The sequence below is a fragment of the Silene latifolia genome, chromosome 6 (assembly GCF_048544455.1).
Source record: "Silene latifolia isolate original U9 population chromosome 6, ASM4854445v1, whole genome shotgun sequence".
Lineage (NCBI taxonomy): Eukaryota > Viridiplantae > Streptophyta > Magnoliopsida > Caryophyllales > Caryophyllaceae > Silene > Silene latifolia.
The window spans coordinates 94,282,124-94,291,420 of record NC_133531.1 but is presented as its reverse complement, the minus strand read 5'-3'; the positions used below and the strand labels follow the sequence as shown (position 1 = coordinate 94,291,420).

Genomic DNA, 9,297 nt, shown 5'->3' with positions numbered 1-9,297 from the left:
CCAACAAAGCTGTATTTATATCCCACTAGTGTCAACTATGGGTTCCTCAAAAAGTAAACCTTCAATCAAGAGTCCCAATACCATGCTCTAAACTCCAAGAGAAGGTTCCTCAAATATTCCACAAGGTTCTCATTTCAAAACAAGGTAGTAACATACCATCCTCAAATTATGAAAAATCAATAGGATCTTAAGTTTCTCTATCCTTTTACTTATTAAAGATTCTCAAAAGCAGAACTACACCCAGCTCCAACATCGTCTCATCATCTCAAGCACTCAATGCGACCTCAAGGTCTATAAAACTATAGGATTAACAAATTCTTCTCAATACTAAGTCTCTCTCAACTCAAGAACTGGTAGGATATGTTTGTAAATGGTTCAACTAGTCCAAAAACCTGCAATTTCAAAAAAATTTCTAACTAAACCATTCACAACCAATTCCAACTCAAGAAGAGTGTCATAACCACGCAACAAAACCGATAAACTAACTTACATATATAACTAAAGACGCGGAAATATATGGATACAAACCAAAAATAAAAAGGGAGACATATGTCCCTTCAAATTATATACAAACCAAAAGTGTAAAAGGTTGACTAATAAAATAGCCAAAACTAGGTCCAAGGTTCCTTGCTCACTAGCCGTCTGTGACCCCCAACAAAGCATCAACAACCTGTCAATCGCATTTTATACAAACACGAAAGCCACAATTCAAATGGGGAGTAACTTCGAGTCCTCCCGACCACGAATCGTCAAAATTAATGTAACATATAATGTAACATGTAAACAATTTGATAAACCATTTACTTTTCATGTATTCTAACAAATGACCCCTAAACTGACCAAACTAACTATCATGTGAATCATATAACAAATTGTAATCCAAACTCTATCAACCATAGCCGGCTTGCATCTCACCTTCTATGATTCATAGAATCATCAAACAAGAAAGGGCAATATATCAAAGACAGGCATAAGTTCTTAGTACGGTCAATAGTCACTTTGTAACTCAAGTCTATACCACGAGGTAGGGAAGGTAATCGAACCGGTATCTTGGCTCAGCGGTTACTATTAAGAAAACATGGCCAAGAGACAACACAACCCTAGCCTAAAATCACAAGAGACCTAGACATGCGGATACACACCACCGCACCCAAGACTCACAACTTTTTTTTAAAACAAAGTGAAGTGAGTACCCTAAGGACACCACCGAAGGGTCGGCTAGTACTTAAGCTGGCCCCATACTATCAAAATTAGTACCTGAGGTCATGCCCCAACTTGGATAAACATCCACTAGTCAGGAACACAAAGGCTATCAAGCAGTGAACATATACTCGTCAAAGACTATAAAGACCTATCTATGATGGAGGCCGAAATACTCACCTAGGACCTAGTCACAGCTAGTCCCAGCTTGAATACTTTAGCCCACACCACTCAAGACTCACCACATAAGTCAAGTAAGACACCCACTTAACCTTAAGAGGGCAAAAAGTCCTACTTACCAACATAAATTCTAACATTCTATCATGTGAAAGCTATATAAATGTCTATTTACAGCATACAATTATAGCTATAAAATTCATTTTGAGCCTATTAATTACAATTTCATTTTGTAAACTATCCTAACATGTGATAACTATTAATATAAGCACAATTTTTCCGTTAACATAATATTTGTTACTAGTATGCTTCAATTCAAATTACTACCCTTTTGTTACTTATACTATTCTAATATTAATTAACCCTAAAAAGACCAAGATTGCACGAAAACCCGCGAAACAAGCACGGACCGACCTGGGCCAACCATGGGCTAGCCGTGGGCCTACCACGGGCTCGCGCCTGCGGCTGCAGGCTGCTGCCGGGCCCGCCGACCATTTCTCCTCTTTTTTTTTCATTTTTATACATTATAAGACCGTCTGAAAATTAATTAATCGTCCCCAATTCAATTTTGATAATTTAAACTACCAAAAGGCACAAATTAAGCTTGCATGCAACTAAGTTTAACATGTGAAAAATTAATACCCAAACAAAAATTCACCAAACATACAAAAATCAAAAACATGTGACGATAATTCGTCGAGTAGCTCGAAATATGTTACCTTAAGCTAGAAAATGAGCAATTAATCCTCAAAACCGAAACCCTAACCACAACTAACCGCTATCCTCTACAAAATACGAGTCCCCGAACTCGTCTTCCAATCCTTCACCTAATTAAACAATAAAAAAAACACAAAAATTAAGCACAAAACCGAAATCACCGAAATTTGGTCTTAAAAGAACTTAATGAAAATTGAAATTAGAACATACTAAGTTGTAGATCGTGGCGAGGGGATTCCGGAAAGGTAAATTTCGCGAAAAACGGACAAGAAACGAAGGATTTATGGCGATTTTGAGCTTGAATGTGAAAATGGTGTTTGATTTTTGGTTTGTTTAGAGGATGAACATCAAAATTTCAGAAAAAGAAAGAATAAAGGGGAAGGGGAAGCCGTGCGTGAGAGAAGAAAGGAGGAAAAATTACGTGCGGGATTTTTAGTCGGGATTTTTAACGAGTCGGTTTTGACTCGTTTCAAAAATAATTAAATCCGTAAGTCAAACGCAAATTCCGTCAAGTCCAAAGTTTTTAAACACGAGATTACAATAACATTGAGTATTCACATGACCCATTTCCAAATTCGTTTACCCAACGTTCAAACGAATTGTCATTTTCCCCCCGATACGCCCTTATTTTGAAATAAAATATTTTACACGGTTTAAACTATTTTTAAACATTTCAAAACTATCAAAATAAATACTTTTCTTCAAAATATAATAAAATTATATTTCTTTAAATTATTTTTTTTTTACTTTAAATACTTAATTATCACTTTTATTTTGATTAATAAATTATTTCTGAAATATATTAACGGTCCGAAATTTACGGGGCGTTACAATCACCCCTCCTTTTAAAAAGTTTCGTCCTCGAAACTTAGAAGGAGAAATTATAGTAATAAGAAAATATAGATATCTTTTCAATGAAACGGTGATACTCTTGTTGATCAGACAAGAACATCCATATTCATATCAAGATATAAAAAATACTTCTTCACCAATAAATGAGAAAACCCATTATTGGGAACGTCACCAACAACGAGATTTAACATTCACTAATGTTAAAACCATTGCAAATCATAAAAGCATTTTCAAACTTTTAGTTTAAAGTTCTATAATAAGAATACTATCTTTACTAATTATGATTTAAACACGGCTTAGTAACTCGGAACAAAAGTAAGAAAAAGGAATACCTTACGGAAATAAATCAAAATTTCATTTTCAAATCCTTAAAAATAGGTTAGGTTTGCAGAAGTGACATAAACTTTCAAGAATGAATCGAAACTGGTAGCTTGAAATATTTAGAAATTCCCAAAGTGAAAAGTAAGTTAGACATCATAGGAGCAGGTATGCTAAAAGGATTCAAGCTTAACTGATCAAAAAGAGCTATGATGAATTTTATGGGGTAAGAATTGAAGTCATAATTACAAGGATGTCAAAGATAGAGTTTCATAGGTTACCAACATCAAACTTACGAGAGGAGTATGATGATGTAAGGAAGAGAGATATGAGCGGTAACGCTCATGATCAAGGAAGAAGGGAAATTAGACACCAAGGAAACGCCAGACACTCATATCTCCAATAACAACATCACTCCCAAGAGTCTCCTCAATCGCTTATGTTACTTCTTCCTAACATATTCCCTGGAACAAGATATTTCACTATAAGTGTGATCTCAACGCTCCAAATTCTTAAACATCCCGAAACGACTTTCACAAGCCTAAGGTCAAGACTTCCAACAAAGTCAGTATTTATATCCCACTAGTGTCAACTATGGGTTCCTCAAAAAGTAAACCTTCAATCAAGAGTCCCAATACCATGCTCTAAACTCCAAGAGAAGGTTCCTCAAATATTCCACAAGGTTCTCATTTCAAAACAAGGTAGTAACATACCAACCTCAAATTATGAAAAATCAATAGGATCTTAAGTTTCTCTATCCTTTTACTTATTAAGGATTCTCAAAAGCGAGAACTACACCCGCTCCAACATCGTCTCATCATCTCAAGCACTCAATGCGACCTCAAGGTCTATAAAACTATAGGATTAACAAATTCTTCTCAATACTAAGTCTCTCTCAACTCAAGAACTCTCAAGAGCCAACTAATACCAAATCACATCACCAATCCATTCTGGTCATCAACATCCCCAAGGAATATTCTTTCAAATTTGATATCCTAAACTTACTTACCATCAAATTCTCAAGGTACAAGGTCATAATTGTAACAACACTTTATCACCTCAGAGTTTCTAAAACCATAAATTGAAATTAGGTTCCTTAGCCTAACAATTTGTGTCATCCATACCATTACCCTTTCTAGTTACCAAAACAAGTGCTAAAACCTCCCAATAATGTAGCTTACTCTCACTCTCATACCATACCTCAAGTAGTAATCGATATCACTTACTAAAACCAACAAATAATCCCACATTTAACATTTCTCACACGGTAACATATACATTATCAAACCCTCATAGCCCAAGTGATTATGGAAGCCAAACCCAACTCGGCTACTTAATCAATCCTATATCCTCAAGTCACATCTCACTAACTCTGTAAACATGGTCAACAAGGTACCAACTATACTAAGGAGATAAGGAGTGATAGAGAAACGGTAAAACATTTCCGAAGGGTGCATGAATCTGATAAATTAGGAAACTAAGGAGTCGGTCCGTAAAGATAACGGTTGACATAAATAAGAGGTATTCAAGTTAAGGAGATATCTCGGGCAAGAAGAAGATACGTAAAATTCGGCATAAAAACAAGGTTCAACGAACGTTAGAGAGAAGGAAAGGAGAATAGAAGCGGCACAATGAAAGGGTTACCGCTTACTAAACACTCATCAAAGCTTATGATCGATATGATAAGGTTACTTCACTAAGGTGCTCAACAAAGCCCTAAATGTCTACTACATCGTAGGACTAACAAGGATTCCACAATGGTAGGTATTCCTCAACTCAATTGATTCTAAGAGCCAAAATCAATTCACCACACAAATTCATTTGTTACCATCCATGTCCCAAAGTATCTCCTTTACAATTCTCGTCATTGAACTTCACTTACTATGTCATCTCCAAGTACCCTGGCTTGTTTACTCCATCATCTCACCACTTAATACTTCTAGTTTCCGATACCATAAATTGGAATCACATCCTTGAACTCACGAACTATATCGAACAACATTCCACCAAAATTCCCAAATTCAGATATGTTTTATAAGGTCAACAAGGGCTACTCTATACTAGATTTGGTCAACTTAAAAGGTTTAACAAACTAACTAATTCCAAAGTACAATACCAATCCATTAAGCAACATCAATGTCCTATTGTATTCCTTTCAAGGCCCACAAGGATTAGGGCTAACTATCATACCTTAATTCTCCACAAGAAATATCGAGACTCTCAAATAAAGTAGCTTAGTTTCATTCCATCTTATGTGCTAAGGTAGTACAAATGCTTAATCATCTATAACAAACAATCTCTCTATAGACATAAATCCCAAGGTATTTCTCAATTCACTAAATTCTCATATCAAGCACAACTAACAAGACTAACCAAAGGATCCCAAATTATATTCTCCTATACAACTCAAACCTTAAACAATCAATTTCTCCACTCGTTCACGCCCTCCAATGATACATTCTCTCAAAACTGGGTTCTCTTGAACAAGGGAACTATCCTGCGGAATAAAAGGAAGGTGTCCACATGGACTTTATTATAAGAAGAAAACGAACCTAAGATGAATTGGGAGAAAGAATTGAAAGGTAGTTACCAATGCGAGATAAGAGAAATTTGAAAGACGAATGAACAACAAAAATGGAAGATTAAGGTAAGATACACTGAATACGAAAAGAAATATCAAGAAAGTGGAAGCATTCTACACTTGGCATAACCAACCTTTAGCGGCACCAAAACTAATAACTAACAATCAACAAACCTAACAATTAGCAATCACAAACAGACTACCACATAAAATCCTAATTCTACCCATCCTACCCTTCTCTCAAGTTTATTATTTAAAGGTCAAGTGATTCTAAGTGGGGTGCACAAACGTGCATCGGGAGCAATAGGCTCTGATACCAACTGTGAAAAAAATGAAAAAAAAGATGGAGTGAGTACCCTAAGGACACCACCGAAGGGTCGGCTAGTACTTAAGCTGACCCCATACTATCAAAATTATTACCTGAGGTCATGCCCCAACTTGGATAAACATCCACTAGTCAGGAACACAAAGGCTATCAAGCAGTGAACATATACTCGTCAGAGACTATAAAGACCTATCTATGATGAAGGCCGAAATACTCACCTAGGACCTAGTCACAAAATAGTCCCGGCTTGAATACTTTAGCCCACACCACACAAGACTCACCACACAAGTCAAGTAAGACACCCACTTAACCTTAAGAGGGCAAAAAGTCCCACTTACCAACATGAATTCTAACATTCTATCATGTGAAAGGCTATATAATATTGTCTATTCAAATAGATAAACCAACAGTTCCTCAATACAAATTCAATACTAACTTCCAATTCTAGCAATTTTAACAATATTAAAGGCTTTAGGGAATCTAGGGCCGTTTCTACAATATAAGAAGCTACTCAAATCAATTAACTACACATGTGAAATAAAAATATAATAAATGGCCTAAAACAAGAAAAAGGCCGATTATCTAATTCATTCAAAATTTCATCCAACCGAATTTTTACCCGCAACCCCACCTGCGGCGACAGTGCACGGTCAAATTGCGGTGACCAATCACTCAATTAATCGACATCGCATCGGTCCAAAGGGACTAAGGCTCAGTTTTCGGCACAATCAACAAAACATTACAATTATCGCTATAAAGTTCATTTGAGCCTATTAATTACAATTTCGTTTTGCAAACTATCCTAACATGTGATAACTATTAATATGAGTACAATTTTACCATCCTTATTATCTTTACTACTAACATTATTCATTCACCTAAACACTTATCAAACAACAGGCACACATTAACTACTAATGTGACATTAATTCGTCGAGTAACTCGGAATAGTTACCTTACGCTAGCAAAGGGACAAGTAAAAACTTGAGAAAGCTTCTAAAACCCCAAAATTACTCTTCATCTTCAACCCCATATGAGCCACCTAAAATAATTATGTGAAAGGACGATATTAACGAATTATCTTTATATAAAATATGAGACGTAAATTAATTTAATTATATTTTAAATAAACCAAACTAGCGTCTTAGCCAAAGCCACGCCTTTAGGCCACGGCCAAAGCCACACGCTTGGCTACGCTTAGGCCACGGCTAGCTACTACTAGGTCAGTTGCTGCCAACTACGAGCCACGGCCAGGCTGCAGTAGGCCACGGCCAGGCTACACCCTACTGTCCACCCGTCTTAGGACGGTTTCCTAGGCCAAACCACGACGGATACCACCCAAACAAAAGACCCAAACCCAACATGTACATGTACTTGAGACGTTAGCTAAGAGGTTGGTTCAAATTAACATAAAGAAACCCGTCAAAACAGCCCGCTAAAACTGCTCGACAAAACCCATTTTCACTATTAAAGAAGCTCATTTGTGACCGTCTTAAGACGAAATTTTAAGCATTAAAATGATAGTATCCATTCAATTAAATTATCCAACATGATTCCCCACTCCAACAAGAATCCAATGGTACCAACTTTTCTCAAAATGGATAAGTAAAACTCGTATATAACCGTCTCAAACAAACACCACATGAACCGATAATCCTAAATCCATTAGCCGCTAATTGCAAACTAACCAACAAAAGGCCTCGTTAATTCATGGAGCACTAACTTGCACTTCACTAATTCACTTAACAGTTGACCACAAGATGACAACATCCCAAAGCTATAATCTCGCCTAATTGACAATATCAATAACACTCATAATTAGTAATCCCATAATTGGTACCACCTGATCCTTTATCGCATGATTAAATTCAACTAACCAAAGTTTTAATCAACTGAATACCCATTATACACTATCGTGAAAGGCTCAGACTATCATTCGTCTACTGTCACTAACAATTCAAAGTCTCAAAGTACCAAATCTCAACTCTCTACCCCATCTCTCTCATTACTCCGTCCTATAATATAATACTCCATAGTAACCAAATTTCCATCTCAAATTCAATATCGATATTGTCAAATATTCCATTAAAGGAATTGCTCAACATTTAGAGTAAATACTCTAAGCTACTCACCCACGAGTCGAGGTCAAAGGAAAAGACAATTAACAATACAATACTACCTTACAACCCAACGTCAAAATAATTAACTTATACAAGCTAACAAACAAAATGGCAGGATTCAATCCTTAAAATCACTTTTCAAACCACTGACGTTGCACTTTACCAATTTCATAACAAGTAATGCTCGAGCTTAAGGGGCATTACCAATCGCACGTTACTCCAGCTAATCCTATTTGGTACCATCTTACGTACCACGGACCATTCAATAATCTAAAGTTTACAAACCTCATAATTCAACCCCGAACAATAATAAGAATAATAGGATCGGTAGAATCGTGTTACCTTAAACGCCCCTTATTCTTCGAATAAATGGTCCACAAGGCACGAGCCTCACCCCGGGTCTTCGAATCCTTCATAAAAGGGCAAGAAAACGGAATAAAGAAGCTAAAAAAACGACACTTTTATAAGACGGCGAAAGACGAAACCACTACGAAAAGGAGACTTTCTTACCTTAAAAGGAGGAGGAAGGAAAGGGGAAGATAATGGTACAAAAATTACGGAATTTGGTTGAGAAATGGGCCGGGATCTGGGGTTTGAATGATCGGAAAATGACGGACTGATGTTGTTGCTGTTGATTTGTTTTTGGTTTGTTGTCCGCGAAATGAAGAAGGGAAATGAAGGGGGTGTGGGGACGTGGGATAATAATAATAATAATAATAATAATAATAATAATAATAAATGACGATTTGTACTGCCGCTTATATATTATACGTGACGTTACTTCATCGTTAAGTAATTTCGTTCGTTTTTAAAACCGTCTCGAGTTAATAAAAATCGGTTTTTAGTAAAAGTTTCAGTAATAAAACGGAATTAATAATAAATAAATTTAATGAGTGAAAATAAAATAAACTCAGCTAGTCAACTAAAATAATACGAAATTAGCTCGAATCGGAATTATTAGAGATTTTAACTAAATTAGCGGCTTTCAAAGATATTTGCTAATTTAG

The 9,297-nt window shown here is 36.1% G+C and overlaps 1 long non-coding RNA gene across 2 annotated transcripts; it reads right to left on the bottom strand.

The window, feature by feature from the left end:
- Positions 1–477: 477 nt before the first annotated feature.
- LOC141587010 (uncharacterized) lies at positions 478–8,964 on the bottom strand. Of its 2 annotated transcripts, XR_012519683.1 has the most exons (4): positions 8,801–8,964; positions 8,633–8,700; positions 7,126–7,212; positions 478–670 (listed from the first exon to the last, which is right to left on the bottom strand). It is a non-coding gene; the product is annotated as an uncharacterized LOC141587010 (long non-coding RNA). The 2 variants fall into 2 exon arrangements; XR_012519682.1 differs by lacking the exon at positions 478–670 and having other exon boundaries at positions 6,874–7,212.
- Positions 8,965–9,297: the final 333 nt, after the last annotated feature.